We start from the raw sequence: 18,829 nt of genomic DNA, 5'->3' as shown, positions 1-18,829 counted from the left end.
CATGGCTCCCAGGAAGACTAAGGAGGGAGGTACATTCTACATTGTCAGGAGCAGAGTGCAAAGGCTGAGCAAGGAAGAGACAGGGATATTAGCTTTATTCCAGAAAAGGAGGGAAGATCAAGATGCAAGCCGGCAGAAGCCCAAGGTACATACCCCAGATAGCTTTGAGGAGAGTAGCTCGGAACAAGATCTGAAGCAAGTTTCTTTTTTCAGAGACAGCCCAGAAATGAACCTAACAATTTTTGAAACCCCCGCAAAAGTTCGATGAAGTTGTTCTCCTACCAACTTTGTAGCCAGCTTGTCAAATGTTATGTACAAAGTGGAGAACCAAATCCAGCTTCCACTCCAAGGACTTTTCTATAGTTTACTGTTAGTTACTTTGCATCTCTAAGATGGGTTTGCTTCCTGGCCTTAGAATGGTGTGGGGGACAGAGGGCAGAAGGTGCTGAAAAGCAATAAGGATGGAAATGAAGATTAATATGGAAAGGGACATCTGAAGGTAGGGGCTGGGAGTGCTTGAAGAAGCTGGTCTGACTTTTTCTCTGATGATGGCATAAATTAAAGATATGGCTTCAAGTACCATCAGTTCTGCTAGAATGCTTGCTTTGAAATGTGAATTTGTCCCAATATGATTGATATATTAGGAAACAACCTGAACATAACAATTGGGGAAGTATTAGGGAACAATTTTCCATAAAATTTCACACTTTTCTTTTACTTCACAGTAACTCAGGCTGCAATTCTTCTGTTGTGAATTTCCACAAGTAAACTGCAGATCCTTTTCAAAGCAAAATACCCCATTTATTTTAGTATATATGTACTTCATAACCATCTAATATGAATAAATATGTTATATCATTTTAATAGACCTCTATTTTTAAATATATAACTGATGGAGTATTTGACTGTTTTTCCCCTGACCCATTTTTCCCATAAGTCTTGTGGCTTTTATTGCATTATTTCTTAGGAACACATATGTCTCATTAAAGCAAAACTTATGGGACATCCAGTTTGTCTGTTAATATGATTGGGATGGATTGCAAAGCGTTTGGAAAGGTATTTGTGATTGTGTTCCATGATTCTGGCAGAAGAACCCTTCTGGTCTATCCTCAATGGCATTAATATAGATTTCTCAGTAGTCACAAAGTAAGGATACTTCCCCAGTGCTTTCATGAAGAAATTGATAGAAACCAATGTGCCTGAAGAGCAATACAGACACAGGATGTGACTGTGAAGGAAAGGGACATTGGGAGTGTGGGGGCCTCCCTGATAATGGGTGCTCTTCTGGGGCTAACAGGTGTTCCCTACCTGCTTTTTGCTGCTCCAAGGTGAACAATATACTTTGCAGTCTTGCCAGAGTTTCAAGATGCACAAATTCTGTGTATGTAGCAGGCAATTGAATAGCTGAGTTCTTCAGGAATTAAAATGCAGGGAGTTTGGAATTGACTTTCTGGCTTTGTGATTGGGAAGGTACTGGATCTGGCAGCATGAGGAAAGAAGAGGACCAGTAAATAAATCTGTTCTTGGCTGACCTGTGTATCTCATTGAGGTTCTGCTGATCTGTGCTAATGGCCCACAGGAGGCTTGGCTCCCCCCAGGAAGTGACACCAACACTTTATGAGTTGATGGTGAGGGTTTGATGGATAAAACCTTTTTTTCTCCAGTGATACAGTCAGATTCCACAGAGATGATCCTCAGAGAGCATTCCCTTACAATGCCCACCCCCCACCCCGCCCCACCTGGGGCCCTCACAGCCTTCCTGTGCTTTCTTAAAGGAGCTGCCCTCTTTAGTTTAATTACCAGAGTGAACAGGCAACCTACATAATGGGAGAAAATTTTTGCAATCTACTCATCGGACAAAGGGCTAATATCCAGAATCTACAAAGAACTCAAACAAATTTACAAGAAAAAGCAAACAACCCCATCAAAAAGTGGGCAAAAGATATGAACAGACACTTCTCAAAAGAAGACATTTATGCAGCCAACAGACACATGAAAAAATGCTCATCATCACTGCCCATCAGAGAAATGCAAATCAAAACCACAATGAGATACCATCTCACACCAGTTAGAATGGCGATCATTAAAAAGTCAGGAAACAACAGGTGCTGGAGAGGATGTGGAGAAATAGGAACACTTTTACACTGCTGGTGGGACTGTAAACTAGTTCAACCATTGTGGAAGACAGTGTGGTGATTCCTCAAGGATCTAGAACTAGAAATACCATTTGGCCCAGCCATCCCATTACTGAGTATATACCCAAAGGCTTATAAAACATGCTGCTATAAAGACACATGCACACGTATGTTTATTGCAGCACTATTCACAATAGCAAAGATTTGGAACCAACCCAAATGTCCAACAATGATAGACTGGATTAAGAAAATGTGGCACATATACACGATGGAATACTATGCAGCCATAAAAAAGGATGAGTTCATGTCGTTTGTAGGGACATGGATGAAGCTGGAAACCATTATTCTCAGCAAACTATCGCAAGGACAAAAAACCAAACACCACATGTTCTCACTCATAGGTGGGAAGTGAACAATGAGAACACTTGGACACAGGAAGGAGAACATCACACACCAGGGCCTGTTGTGGGGTGGGGGCAGCGGGGAGGGATAGCATTAGGAGATATACCTAATGTAAATGATGAGTTATTGGGTGCAGCACACCAACATGGCACATGTATACATATGTAACAAACCTGCACGTTGTGCACATGTACCCTAGAACTTAAAGTATAATAAAAAAATTAATTAAAAAAAAGGAACTGCCCTCTGCAGTGCAATAAGTCAAAAGACTGGTTCCTTAATAGTGGAGTTAATATTAAATTGGTAAATGCAAGACTTAACTCATACTAGACCTCTGACAACTGCTAAAATATTTTATTGTTGCATATCAGTTTTATTGGAGAGGTGATTTTAAAAACTATGTTTTATGCAGCTCAGGGCATTTTAGAGAAATGTCAAGAGAGAAAAAGGGGGATGAATGAAAGAGAGAGAAAGGGCTTTTGGTCTCCCATCTCATTTTAAGGGAAACAGCTTCACTTTTATGTTTTATAATTGAAATTTGTTATGGGTTGAAGTGTGTTCCTCTAGAAATATTGAAGTCTGAACCTCTGGTGCTTATGAAGAGGGTCTTTGTAGAACATCGAATTAAAGTGAGGTCATTAGGGAGGATTCCAATCCAATATGTCTAGAGTCCTTAGAAAAAGGAGCAATCTGAGCACAGAGACAGACATACACACATACAGAGTACACCATGGAATCTACAAGACAGAGATAGGGTGATGATTTCACAAACCAAGAAAAGCCAAAGATTGCTGGTAAACCACAGAAACTAGGAGAAAGCCACGAAACAAATTCTGCCTCACAGCCCTCCAGAGGAATTAATCCTCCAACACCTTGATCTCAGACTTCTGGCCTCCAGAACTGTGAGACGATACATTTCTGTTGTTTAGGCCACCTAATTTGTAGTACTTTGTTATGGTGGCCCTGGAAAACAAAAACAACAACAGACGGATTCTTGGTGAAATTTTATTTGAAAGACAAAGCAAAAAGAGTTCTCAGATTAAAAACATATGAAAAGTATAGAATTAGGGACAGGTGGGTGAGATGGAGAACTGGGGTTGTTTCCAATGTGGAACTCCACTTGTTCAAAGGACACAGACAGACCTCTGTGTCCCCACATTCTGCCAAGGTAAAGTCAAACACACACTTTCTGACATGGGTATCAGGTTGATGTCTTCATGGTGGGGCTGGCACTGCATAGTTTTTAATGAGTCAGGAGAGCAAGAATAACAATATCATCCAACATTCAGATTATGTAATAGCCAAATGGAATCGTGATCAGAAAAGTCTGCAGCTCTAATATGTACTCAATGTGGTCATAATAAAAAGATATTTTATAACTTTTCATGATTCTGGCTAGTTACGTGTTTTCAGGAATCCTCGTTTGGTGTAAACTATAGTTCACCTGTACTAATACTGAAATCCTGGAGTCCATGGGAAGGTATTGGTTTTAGATAATGATTTTATTTAACACCTGGTGCTCGTTGAACAGATGTGCATCCTTGCTTCTCCTCTTGACAAGGAGGAAAGACAATAGATGGGTAGATGGAGCCCTTCCGTAGATTTCTTTCATTAAATTCTCCATGGGATGACATCTTTGACTGATCATGAATACATGTACCTGGCAGAAGATCAATAGCTCAGGCAGCAGGCTAGAAGACAGGTGGGCTTTGGTCTGAAAAAGTCTAAATATTTCAAAGTCCTGGGATTTTTGTGTTAGGAACAGTATATTTTGTTTTCTGTTGTACTCCAGTGTTTTCCTACCTGAGGGAGGCTGCTGGAAGTGATAATAAAAGCACCAGGGCTAGCCTTGGCTTTCAGTGATTTCAAGTGATGCCAGGAAAGTCCCTGAGTTCCCAGAATCACAAGGTTGTGAGGGACTAGGTAGTATGCAGAACATATATCCCTGGTGACATTCAAAATTATTTGTGGGTCTGGAAGCTTTTGAGGCATTGATAAAAAATTGAGATTGTCTTTGTTTATTGTGTTCATGGTGTTTTCACCCAGCGGAGGAGTTACTCAGTCATGACACTATGGTTTGTGTGTGTGACTAAGACCAGTTCTTGAATAATGGCCAGTATCCTTATTGAACTAAAGTGGAACTTTGAGGATCCCCAGATAATGAGGTTTCCAATTCTGTCATGTGTGCCTTGACAACCCTCCACAGTAACTATGGGAGACATCATCACTGATCGAGGCACACAATTTATGCTAAGCCCAGAAGAGGACTGGGAATTCTACAAATATCTAGCTAGGCAGCCACTACCAGTAGATTAGTTGTCAAGCATGTTAAGTCTATTTGTCTTGGCTGTCTTAGGCCTTGAGTAAGCATTCAGCATAAGGCCTTCTGCCTGTCCTGAAATGAGGCCAGATGGGTGGATCAGTCCCAGAAGAGCTTCACTGTCCCCTTAGAGAAAAATTAGTCTGAGTAGAAATATCTAGATTTATTTCTAGGATATATGGTCTGGAGGCTGTCTTATCCTTGGTTATGAGCCATGTGCAAGAACACAAGTTGTCAGGAACAACTGCTCCTAGTCACCACTTGCAACCTAAGGTCAAGAAGCTGGCCTCGGACCAATCTGCATCAGATAGAAAAATTCATCTGACAGCATTGCTTATGGACAAGTACCACCGACTATCTCCAATGCCTGTTCAAACCTCTCCAGGAACTTGTTTAGCAGGAAGAAGTGGGAGCAAGCCCCCTGCAGTGAATTACACTGTCTCTTCAAGGTCTGTGAGCTGGGCTAGTCTCTTAGAAGAAGTCTTAGGCCTAGTCCTTGATCACCTGTTAGTGTAAATTATCTGCAAAGTTAAAACAGAAGCGAGGGAGAAAAAAGAAAACTGGCATCTATGGTGGCTGGAATTTTGTATACACAATCTCATTAATCTTTTCAACAGCCCCTTGAGTGAGAGGTATGATTTCATTTTACATGCAAGAAAGGTGATGGCTCAGAGGGATTGTGGACCCTGCCCAGTGTCACAAGTAGGAAATGACAGAGGTGAGATTACATTTAGGTCTGCTCAGATGCCGCCCTTATTCCTTACGGCATCTGCTGCTACCATACCATGTGGCCTGTACTTGAAAATAAGCCACATCTTTCCTATCACATATTTTGCCTCTTCCAAATTTTAGCTTCCCACTATTGTTTCAGGTCGCTACTCTACAGTCAGCATTTAAGCAGATTGATCAAGCACTATTACCCACCTATCCAAGCTTAAAGGCTGCCATTAGTAATAATTCTGACATTTCTGAGGTCATTCCTTCTCCTCCCCTCAACATAGAGACACAGTCTGGCTCCACAATTCAAAATGAAAAAGCAAAATGGCAACAAATGTCAAGTGCAACAGTGATTCTTACAGACAAAGCACTAAGAGAGCAAAGCTATTAAAAATTTCATTCTACTTTGCTCTTCCATTTACTGGGCTATATCTTCTTTATGCTGCTGAAATCAGCAACATTGGAAGCAATATCTATGACCACTACCTAGGACACAGACACTATCCTGTACATGAGAATCTAGCAGAGTGAGACCCACGAATAGCTTATTTAGTACTGGGGGTTGGTAGCAAAAAGTGAGTAAATCTTGTAGGATTTACTATAATGAATATAGGGAAATATAGTAACATAAGAGCTCATTATCTCTGAAGCAATGTAAGCACACACACACGCATGCACACACACACATGCATATATGTATATATTTATTTGGTTTTGGTTAAAATGTTATTTATTTAATTTGGTTAAATGTAACTAGGCTACTTCCATGAAGTTTTTTTGTTTTGTTTTGTTTTGTTTTGTTTTTTAGTTGAAGTAAGAGTATAGAAAAAGTTATCTGGGTTACTAAGAATAGATAGGATGGCTGGTGCAGGAGCCCAGACAAGATGATGACAGCTGGCCTAAGGTTGTGGTGGTCAAAGTAGAATAAAGTAGATACCTCTGTGTTACTCAGGAGATTAACAAGTGATAAGGCTTGGTTATGAACTGGGGTGAGTGGATACAGCAACTTCAACTGAATTATCCAGCTACCCACATTGGGATTGGTCAGGGAAATAACCCAACTCATGGAGAAGAAAGAAAAGCAGGGTAAGGCGATGGCCCACCTGGGTGTGACACAGGGCCAAGGGAACACCCATATCCAGTTAAAGGAAGCAGTGAGTGATTGTGCGACCCTGGGAAACCATGCTTCTCCCACGGATCTTTGCAACCTGTGGATCAGGAGATCCCCTTATGAGCCCACACCACCAGGGCCTTGGGTCCGACACACAGAGCTATGTGGAGTCTTGGCAGAGAAGCTGCTCAGGCATGCACTGAGACCCAGGAGCTTTACATACTCCAGTCCTGGGATCCCCAACAAAGTTGTCTGCAGCCCAGGCAATGCACGGTGTCCGTACATGCCCCTAGGAAAGGGGCTGAACCCAAGAAGCCAAGCAGCATTGGTCTGTGGGTCCCACTTCCATGGCACCTCACAAGACAAGACCCACTGGCTTGGAATTCCAGCCAGCCTGCAGTAAAAGGGTGCCTGCCTGAGAAGAAATGGGGCCCTGAGGGGAGGGGCAGGCTGCCATCTCTGCTGTTTGGTTGACTCAGCTGTTCCAGCCTGTGGACTTTGAAGAGTCCAAATGGTCTGGATGAGGAAGAGTTTCCCCAGTGCAGCATAGCTGCTTTGCCAGAATGTGGCCAGATTGCTTCTGTAAGCTGGACCTCAAACCATTCCCCCTCATTGGGTGAGACCTCCCAGCTGGGCCTCCAGCTACCTCAACCTGCACATACGGTATGAACAGAGTTCTGATCTCTCCCTGGGATGGAGTGCCCTGGGGGTGGGGCATGTCACTACCTTGGCTGTTCAAGCATCTTAGCCAGTCCAGCTTGTGGGCTTTGGGGTGCTCAATCTGATCGGAGGCTGAAGAGATCCCCAACACGCATGCTGCTCTATCAAAAAGCAGCCAGACTGCTTCTTTAAGCAGGTACTAGATCACATTTCTTCTGACTGGGTGAGACCTCCCAAACAAGGTCTTCAGGTACCTCTTACAACTGCATTTGGCCTGGCAACAGGTCCGTACCCCCTGGGATGGAGCTTCCAGAGGAAGAGGCAGGCTGCCATCTTTGCTATTTCGCAGACTTCGCTGGTGATACCTCCAGGTACAGGAAACACGGAGGTAACTAGGGTCTGGAGCAGACTCCCAGCAAACCACAGCAGCACTATGCAACAGCCATCAGACTGTTCAAAGAAAAACAACAAGAACAAAAAAAAACACAGAAAACAACAACAACAACAAGAAAAAATCCCTGTGAGAACCCCATCCAAAGGTTGGCAACCTCAAAGATCAAAGGTAGATAAGCCCACAAAGATGAGAAAGAATCAACTCAAAAATGTCAAAAACTCAAAAAACCAGAGTGCCCCCTTTCTTCTACATGACTACAGTGCTTCTGCAGCAAGGGCTTAAAACAGGGCTAAGGCTGAGATGCTGAAATGACAGAAGTAGGCTTCAGAATGTGGATAAAAATGAACTTCGCTGAGCTAAAGGAATATATGTTTTAACCCAACACAAAGAATCTAAAAATCATAATAAAACAATGCAGAAGCTGAGAGCCAAAATAGCAAGTTTAGAGAGGAACATGATAGAACTGAAAAACACAGTACAAGAACTTCACAATGCAATCACAAGTATTAATAGCAGAATAGATCAAGTGGAAGAAAGAATTTCAGAGCTTGAAGACTATCTTTCTGAAATAAGACTGGCAGAAAAGAATAGATAAAAAAGAATGTAAAGGAATGAACAAAACCTCCAAGAACTATGGGATTATGTAAAGAGATCAAATCTATGACTGATTGGGGTACGTGAAAGAGACGGGGAGAATGGAACCAATTTGGAAAACATACTTCAGGATATCATCCAGGAGAACTTCCTCAACCTGGCAACACAGGCCAACATTCAAATTCAGGAAATGCAGAGAACTTCAGTAAGATACTCCATGAAAAAATTATCCCCAAGATACATAATCATCAGATCTCTAAGGTCGAAATGAAACACATAATGTTAAGGGCAGCAAATAATGTTAAGAGAAAGGCAAGGTCACCTATAAAGGGAAGCCCATGAGAATAACAGTGATCCTCTCAGAAGAAACTCTACAGCCAGAAGAGATTGGGGCCCTATATTCAACATTCTTAAAAGAAAGAATTTCTGGTCCAAGTTGGTCACTTCCCTACACCAAAGTGAGAAGTAGCCAACATGTAAAGGTGGGAGTCGTATTACAAAACTGAGGCCGATGAAGAAGCAAAGAAGAACAAGAAGAGAACCTTGAAGCAAGTGGAGACTATAAGTATTCAGGAAGAGATAGTTTGGTTTCTTTTGTTGATGCCTCCAGGGCTATGTTTGAATCTCAGAGTAAAGATGAGTTGACTCCCTTTGACATGAGCATCCAGTGTATCCAAAGTGTGTACATCAGTAAGATCATAAGCAGTGATTGAGATCTCTTGGGAGTGGTGCTCTATAGTGCAGAGAAAGACAAAGATTCAGTGAAATATTTACATCTTACAGGAGTTGGATAAGCCAGGTGCAAAATAAATTCTAGAGCTTGACCAGTTTAAGGGGCAGCAGGAACAAAAACGTTTCCAAGACCTGATGGGCCACAGATCTGATGACTCACTCAGTGAAGTGCTGTGTGTCTGTGCCAACCTCTTTAGTGATGTCCAGTTCATGTGAGTCATAACAAGATCATGCTGTTCACCAATGAAGACAACCCCATGGCAATGACAGTGCCTAAGCCAGCTGGGCCAGGACCAAAGCTGGTGATCTCTGAGATACAGGTATCTTCCTTGACTTGATGCACCTGAAGAAACCTGGGGGCTTTGACATATCCTTATTCTATAGAGATATCACCAGCATAGCAGAGGATGAGGACCTCAGGGTTCACTTTGAGGAATCCAGCAAACTAGAAGGTTCACTCCAAGGAGACCAGGAAGCAAGCACTAAGCAGGTTAAAGCTGAAGCTCATCAAAGATATAGTGATCTCTGGGCATTTATAATCTGGTCCAGAGGGCTCTCAAGCCTTCTCCAATAAAGCTCTATTGGGAAACAAATGAACCAGTGAAAACCAAGACCCAGACATTTAATACAAATATAGGAAGTTTGCTTCTGCCTAGTGATACCAAGGGGTCTGAGATCTATGGGAGTCTCAGATTATAATGGAGAAAGGGGAAACAGAAGAGTTAAAACAGTTTGATGATCCAGGTTTGATGCTCATGGGTTGCAAGCCCTTGGTAATGCTGAAGAAGCACCATCATCTGAGGCCCTCCCTGTTCATGTGCCCTGAGGAGTTGCTGGTGATTGGGAGCTCAACCCTGTTTAGTGCTCTGCACATAAAGTGTCTGGACAAGGAGGCTGTAGCATCACGCAGATACACACCCCGCAGGAACATCTCTCTTTATTTTGTGGCTTTGGTGCCACAGGAAGAGGAGTTGGATGACCAGAAAATTCTGGTGACTCCTCCAGGATTCCAGCTTGTCTTTTTACTCTTTGCTGACGATAAAAGGAAGATGCCCTTTACTGAAAGTCATGGCAACTCCAGAGCAGGTGGACAAGATGAAGGCTATCGTTCAGAAGCTCTGCTTCACATGCAGAAGTGACAGCTTTGAGAACCCTGGGCTGCAGCAGCACTACAGGAACCTGGAGGCCTTGGCCTTGGATTTGATGGAGACTGAACAAGCCGTGGACCTGACATTGCCCAAGGTTGAAGCAATGAATAAAAGATTGGACTCCCTGGTGGTTGAGTTTAAGGAGCTTGTTTACCCACCAGATTACAATCCTGAAGGGAAATTTACCAAGAGAAAACACAATAATGAAGATTTTGGAAGCAAAAGATCCAAGATGAATTATTCAGAAGAGGAGCTGAAGGCCAATATCAGCAAGGGCATGCTGGGCAATTTCACCGTGCCCATGCTGAAAGAGGCATATGGGCTGAAGAAGCAGGAGCTGCTGGAAGTTCTCTCTGAGCACTTCCAGGCCTGACCAGAGGCTGTGTGACCAGCTGCCCTTCCACACTGTGGCTAGGCTGGCTGGCCTTTTTCCCAGCCAGTTAAAATGTGTTTCTTCTGAGCTAGAAAGAGTCTGCCCAATAGAAGTTGAGGGATTTTACATTTTTGAGGCTTTCTGTTGCCACGGTGAAGGTGTAGTCCTCCCACTTTGCTGTTCCTTACTTTATTTTAAATAAAGAGCCCTAAGTTTGTACTGAACACAAACAAACAAACAAAAAAAAAAACAAAAAAGAAAAATAAAAAAAAGAAAATAATTTCCAGCCCAGAATTTCATATCCAGACAAACTAAGCATTATAAGCGAAGGAGAAATAAGATCCTTTTCAGACAGGCAAATGCTTAGGCAGGCAAATGCTGTCTCAGTGAACTGCCTAATAATGTCAGTGGGATGTTAAACCTCTGCCTTACAGGAGCGTATGAAGGAAGCACTAAATATGGAAAGGAAAAATCATTACCAGCCATTACAAAAACACACGGAAGTGCACAGACTAGTGACACTATGAAGTAACCACATAAACTAGTCTGCAAAAATAATCAGCTAGCATCATGATGACAGGATCAAATCCACACGTAACAATACTAACCTTAAATGTAAATGAGCTACATGCCCCAATTAAAAGACACAGAATGGCAAACCAGATAAAGAATCAAGATCCATCTGTATGCTGTCTTCAAGAGAGCTATCTAACATGCAAAGACACACAGAGGTTCAAAATGAAGGGATAGAGGAAAATTTACTGAGCAAATGGAGAACAGAAGAAAGCAAGAGTTGCAATCCAAGTTTCTGATAAGATAGAGTTTAAACTAACAAAGATCAAAAGGACAGAAAAGGGCATTACATAATGGCAAAGGTTTCAATTCAATAAGAAGTGCCAACTATCTTAAATATATATGCACCCAATACAGGGGCACCGAGATGCATAAAGCAAGTTCTTACAGACTTTAACAGAGACTTAGACTCCCACACAATAATAGTGAGAGATTTTAACACCTCACTGACAATATTAGGCAGATCATTGAGGCAGAACATTAACAAAGATATTCAGGGCCTGAACTCAGCTCTGGATCAAGTTGACCTGATAGATAACTACAGAACTCTCCACCCCAAAACAACAGAATACATATTCTTCTCATTACCACATGGAACTTACTCTAAAATTGATCACATAATCAGAAGTAAAACACTCCTCAGCAAACGCAAAAGAGCTGAAATCCTAACAAACCATCTCTTGGACCACAGCACAATCAAATTAGAACTCAAAATTAAGAAATTCACAGAAAACCATACAACTACACTGAAACTGAACAACCTGCTCCTGGATGACTTTTGGGTAAATAATGAAATCATTGCAGAAATCAAGAAGTTCTTTGAAACTAATGAGAGCAAAGATACAATGTACCAGCATGTGTGGGATGTAGATAAAGCAGTGTCAAGAGAGAAATTTACAGCACTAAATACCCACATCAAAAAGCTAGAAAGATCTCGAGTTAACAACTTAACATCACAGTTAAAAGAACCAGAGAACCAAGAGCACACAAACCTGAAAGCTAGAAAAAATAACCAACATCACAGCTGAATTGAAGGAGACAGAGACATGAAAAACCCTTCAAAAATCAACGAATCCAGGAGCTGCTTTTCCTGGAGAAAATTAACAAAATAGATAGACTGATAGCTAAACTAATAAATAAAACATAGAGAAGATTCAAATAAACACAATTAGAAATGATAAGGGGGACATTACCACTGACCCCACAGACATACAAACAACCATCAGAGAATACTGTAAACACCTTTATACACATAAGTTAGAAAATCAAGAAGAAATGGATACATTCTAAATGGGCTAAGTGCTCCAGTTAAAAGACACAGACTGGCAAATTGGATAAAGAGTCAAGATCCATCAGTGTGCTGTAATCAGGAAACCCATCTCACGTGCAGAGACACACATAGGCTCAAAATAAAGGGATGGAGGAAGATCTATCAAGCAAATGGAAAACAAAAGAAGGCAGGGTTGCAATCTTAGTCTCTGATAAAACAGACTTTAAACCAACAAAGATCAAAAGAGACAAAGAAGGCCATTACATAATGCTAAAGGGATCAATTCAACAAGAAGAGCTAACTATCCTAAATATATATGCACCCAATACAGGAGCACCCAGATTCATAAAGCAAGTCCTTAGAGACCTAGAAAGAGACTTAGACTCCCATACAATAATAATGGGAGACTTTGTCACCCCACCGTCAACATTAGACAGATCAATAAAACAGAAAGTTAACAAGTATATTCAGGACTTGAACTCAGCTCTGCACCAAGTGGACCTAATAGGCATCTACAGAACTCTCCACCTCAAATCAACAGAATATACATTCTTCTCAGCACCACACCACACTTATTGCAAAATTGACCACATAGTTGGAAGTTAAGCACTGCTCAGCAAATGTAAAAGAACAGAAATGATAACAAACTGTCTCTCAGACCACAGTGCAATCAAACTAGAACTCAGGATTAAGAAACTCACTCAAAACTGCTCAACTACATGGAAACTGAACAACCTGCTCCAGAATGACTACTAGGTCCATAACGAAATGAAGGCAGAAATAAAGATGTTCTTTGAAACCAATGAGAACAAAGACACAACATACCAGAATCTCTGAGACACATTCAAAGCAGTGTGTAGAGGGAAATTTATAGCACTCAATGCCCACAAGAGAAAGCAGGAAAGATCTAAAATTGACACCCTAACATCACAGTTAAAAGAACTAGAGAAGCAAGAGCAAACACATTCAAAAGCTAGCAGAAGGCAAGAAATAACTAAGATCAGAGCAGAAATGAAGGAAATAGAGACATAAAAAACCCTTCAAAAAATAAATGAATCCAGGAGCTGGTTTTTTGAAAAGATCAACAAAATTGATAGCCCGCTAGCAAGACTAATAAAGAAGACAAGAGAGAAGAATCAAATAGACTCAATAAAAAATGATAAAGGGGATATCACCACCGATCCCACAGAAATATAAACTACCATCAGAGAATACTATAAACACCTCTATGCAAATAAACTAGAAAATCTAGAAGAAATGGATAAATTCCTCGACACATACACCCTCCCAAGACTAAACCAGGAAGAAGATGAATCTCCGAATAGACCAATAACAGGCTATGAAACTGAGGCAATAATTAATAGCTTACCAACCAAAAAAAGTCCAGGACCAGATGGATTCACAGCCGAATTCTACCAGAGGTAGAAGGAGCAGCTAGTACCATTTCTTCTGAAACTATTCCAATCAACAGAAAAAGAGGGAATCCTCCCTAACTCATTTTATGAGGCCAGCATCATCCTGATACCAAAGCCTGGCAGAGACACAACAAAAAAAGAGAATTTTAGACCAATATCCCTGATGAACATTGCTGCAAAAATCCTCAATAAAATACTGGCAAACCGAATCCAGCAGCACATCAAAAAGCTTATCCACCATGATCAAGTGGGCTTCATCCTTGGGATGCAAGGCTGGTTCAACATATGCAAATCAATAAACGTAATCCAGCATATAAACAGAACCAATGAAAAAACCATATGACTATCTCAATAGATGCAGAAAAGGCCTTTGACAAAATTCAAAAACCTTCATGCTAAAAACTCTCAATAAATTAGGTATTGATGGGATGTATCTCAAAATAATAAGAGCTATCTATGACAAACCCACAGCCAATATCATACTGAATGGGCAAAAGCTGGAAGCATTCCCTTTGAAAACCGGCACAAGACAGGGATGCCCTCTCTCACCACTCCTATTCAAAATAGTGTTGGAAGTTCTGGCCAGGGCAATCAGGCAGGAGAAGGAAATAAAGGGTATTCAATTAGGAAAAGAGGAAGTCAAATTGTCCCTGTTTGCAGAGGACATGATTGTATATCGAGAAAACCCCATCGCCTCAGCCCAAAATCTCCTTAAGCTAATAAGCAACTTCAGCAAAGTCTCAGGATACAAAATCAATGTGCAAAAATCACAAGCATTCTTATACACCAATAACAGACAAACAGAGAGCCAAATCATGAGTGAACTCCCATTCACAATTGCTTCAAAGAGAATAAAATACCTAGGAATCCAACTTACAAGGGATGTGAAGGACCTCTTCAAGGAGAACTACAAACCACTGCTCAATGAAATAAAAGAGGATACAAACAAATGGAAGAACATTCCATGCTCATGGGTAGGAAGAATCAATACTGTGAAAATGGCCATACTGCCCAAGGTAATTTATAGATTCAATGCCATCCCCATCAAGCTACCAATGACTTTCCTCACAGAATTGGAAAAAACTACTTTAAAGTTCATATGGAACCAAAAAAGAGCCCACATAGCCAAGACAATGCTAAGCCAAAAGAACAAAGCTGGAGGCATCACGCTACCTGACTTCAAACTATACTACAAGGCTACAGTAACCAAAACAGCATGATACTGGTACCAAAACAGAGATATAGACCAATGGAACAGAACAGACACCTCAGAAATAATGCCACATATCTACAACCATCTGATATTTGACAAACCTGACAAAAACAAGAAATGGGGAGATGATTCCCTATTTAATAAATGGTGCTGGGAAAACTGGCTAGCCATATGTAGAAAGCTGAAACTGGATCCCTTCCTTACACCTTATACAAAAATTAATTCAAGATGGATTAGAGACTTAAATCTTAGACTTAAAACCATAAAAACCCTAGAAGAAAACCTAGGCAATACCTTTCAGGACATAGGCATGGGCAAGGACTTCATGTCTAAAACACCAAAAGCAATGTCAACAAAAGCCAAAATTGACAAGTGGGATCTAATTAAACTAAAGAGCTTCTGCACAGCAAAAGAAACTACCATCAGAGTGAACAGGCAACCTACAGAATGGGAGAAAATTTTTGCAATCTACTCATTTGACAAAGGGCTAATATGCAGAACCTACAATGAACTCCAACAAATTTACAAGAAAAAAACAAACAACCGCATCAACAAGTGGGTCAAGGATATGAACAGACACTTCTCAAAAGAAGACATTTATGCAGCCAAAAGACACATGAAAAAATGCTCATCATCACTGGCCATCAGAGAAATGCAAAGCAAAACCACAATGAGATAGCATCTCACACCAGTTAGAATGGCAATCATTAAAAAGTCAGGAAACAACAGGTACTGGAGAGGATGTGGAGAAACACGAACACTTTTACACTGTTGGTGGGACTGTAAACTAGTTCAACCATTTTGGAAGTCAGTGTGGCGATTCCTCAGGGATCTAGAACTAGAAATACCATTTGACCCAGCCATCCCATTACTGGGTATATACCCAAAGGATTATAAATCATGCTACTATAAAGACACATGCACACATATGTTTACTGTGGCACTACTCACAATAGCAAAGACTTGGAACCAAGCCAAATGTCGAACAATGATAGACTGGATTAAGAAAATGTGGCACATATACACCATGGAATACTATGAAGCCATAAAAAATGATGAGTTCATGTTGTTCATGATGTTCATGAGTTCATGAGTTCATGATGCTGGAAGCCATCATTCTCAGCAAACTATCGGAAGGACAAAAAACCAAACACTGCATGTTCTCACTCATAGGTGGGAAGTGAACAATGAGAACACATGGACACAGGAAGGGGAACATCACACACTCGGACCTGTTGTGGGGTGAGGGGAGGGGAGAGGGATAGCATTAGGAGATATACTTAATGTTAAATGATGAGTTAATGGGTGCAGCACACCAACATGGCACATGTATACATATGTAACAAACCTGCACGTTGTGCACATGTACCCTAAAACTGAAAGTATAATAATAAAAAATTTTTCCATAAAAAAAGAGGAAATGGATACATTCCTGGCACATATGCCCTCCCAAGACTGAATCAGGAAGAAATTGAATCCCTGAGTAGACCAATAGAGAGTTCTGAAATTGAGACAGTAATAAATAAACTACCAACCAAAAAAAAAAAAAAAAAAAAAGCCGAGGACCAGATGGATTCACATCTGAATTCTAGCAGAGGTACAGAAAATAGCTGGTACCACTCCGACTGAAACTATTCCAAAAAATTGAAAAGGAGGGACTCCTCCCTAACTTATTCTATGAGGCCAGCATTATCCTGATACCAAAACCTGGCAGAGATATGACAAAAAAGGAAAACTTTAGGCCATATCCTGGATGAACATCGATGCAAAAATCCTCAACAAAACACAGGCAAACTGAATCCAGTAGCACATCAAAAGCTTATCCACAACAATCAAGTTGGCTTCATCTCTGAGATGCAAGCTGGTTCAACATCCACAAAACAATAAATGTAATTCATCACATAAACAGAACTAAGGACAAAAACCACATGATTATCTCAAATAGATGCAGAAAAGGCCTTTGATAAAATTTAACATCCCTTCATATTGAAAACTCTCAATAAACTAGATATTGAAGGTACATACCTCAAAATAATAAGAGCCATATATGACAAACCCATAGTCCATACTGAATGGGCAAAACCTGGAAGCATTCCCCTTGAAAACTGGCACAAGTCAAGTTTGCCCTCTCTCACCACTACTATTCAACATAGTATTGGAAGTTCTGGCCCAGGCAATCAGGCAAGAGAAAGAAATAAAGAGGATTCAAAAAGGAAGAGAGGAAGTCAAACTATCCGTTTGCAGGTGACATGATCCTATGTCTAGAATATCCCATCGTCTCGGCCAAAAAGCTTCTTAAGCTGATAAGCAACTTCAGCAAAGTCACAGGATACAAAATCAACGAGCAAAAATTGCTAGCATTCCTATACACCAACAACAGTCAAGCTGAGAGCCAAATCACAAATGAACTCCCATTCACAATTGCCACAAAAAGAATAAAATACCTAGGAAAACAGCTAACAAGAGAAATGAAGGATATTTTTAAGAAGAACTACAAACCATTGAAAAGAAATCAGAGACGACACAAATAAATGGAAAAACATTCCATGGTCGTGGATAGAATCAATATCGCAAAAATGGCCATACTGCCCAAAGCAATTTATAGATTCAATGCTACTCCCATTAAACTGCCATTGACATACTTCACAGAATCAGAAAAACTATTTTAAAATTCATAGAACCAGAAAAGAGCCAAAATAACCAAGGCAATCCTAAGCAGAAAGAACAAAGCTGGAGGCATCATGTTACCCAACTTCAAACTATACTAAAGGCTACAGTAACCAACGTGGCATTGTACTAGTACAAGAGCAGACACATAGACCAATGGAATACAATAGAGAACCCAGAAATAAGGCCACACACCTACAACTATCTGATCTTTGACAAACCCGACAAAAACAAGCAATGGGGAAAAGATTCCCTATATGATAAATGATGTTGGGAGAACTGGTTAGCCATATGCAGAAAATTAAAACTGGATCCTTTCCTTACATTGTATACAAAAGTCAACTCAAGATGCATTAAAGACTTAAATGTAAACCCCAAAACTATAAAAACTGTAGAAGAAAACCTAAGCAATGCCATTCAGGACATAAGCATGGGCAAAGTTTCATGACCAAGATGCTAGAAGCAATTGCAAAAAAAGCAAAAATTGACACATGGGGTCTAATTAAACTAAACAGCTTCTGCACAGCAAAACATACCATCAACAGAGCAAATACAACCTACAGAGTGGGAGACAGTTTTTTGCACTCTATCCATCTGACAAAGGTCTAATATCCAGCTTCTATAAAGAACTTAAATTTATAAGAGAAAACCAAACAACCCCATTAAAAAGTGGGCAAAGAACATGAACAGAGACTTCTCAAAGGAAGACATACATGTGGCCAACAATCATATGAAAAAGAGCTCAATATCACTGATGATTAGAGAAATGCAAATCAAAACCGCAATGAAATACCATCTAATGTCAGTCATAATGGCTATTACTAAAAAGTCAAAAAACAAATGCTGGCGAGGTTGTGAAGAAAAAGGAACACTTTTACACGGTTAGTGGGAGTGTAAATTAGTTCAACCATTGTGGAAGACAGTGTGGTGATTTTACAAAGACCTAGCAGCAGAAATACCATTTGGCCCAGCAATCCCATTACTGGATATATACCTAAAGGAATATAAACTATTCTGTTATAAAGATACATGCATGTGTGTGTTCATTGCAGCACCATTCACAACGGCAAAGACATGGAATCAACCTAAATGCCTGAGATGGTTT

General features: G+C 40.6%; 1 protein-coding gene and 1 pseudogene across 3 annotated transcripts in view; one reads left to right on the top strand and one right to left on the bottom strand.

The window, feature by feature from the left end:
* NKAIN3 (sodium/potassium transporting ATPase interacting 3) overlaps window positions 1–18,829 on the bottom strand; it is a 750,443-nt gene that overhangs the window by 139,812 nt on the left and 591,802 nt on the right. The window lies entirely within an intron of this gene.
* Window positions 8,864–10,586, top strand: LOC104007664 (X-ray repair cross-complementing protein 6-like; annotated as a pseudogene).

Source organism: Pan troglodytes, chromosome 7 (assembly GCF_028858775.2).
Source record: "Pan troglodytes isolate AG18354 chromosome 7, NHGRI_mPanTro3-v2.0_pri, whole genome shotgun sequence".
In the NCBI taxonomy this organism is placed as follows: domain Eukaryota; kingdom Metazoa; phylum Chordata; class Mammalia; order Primates; family Hominidae; genus Pan; species Pan troglodytes.
Note: the sequence above shows the minus strand (reverse complement) of the source record. Positions and strands in the feature narration are given on the sequence as shown.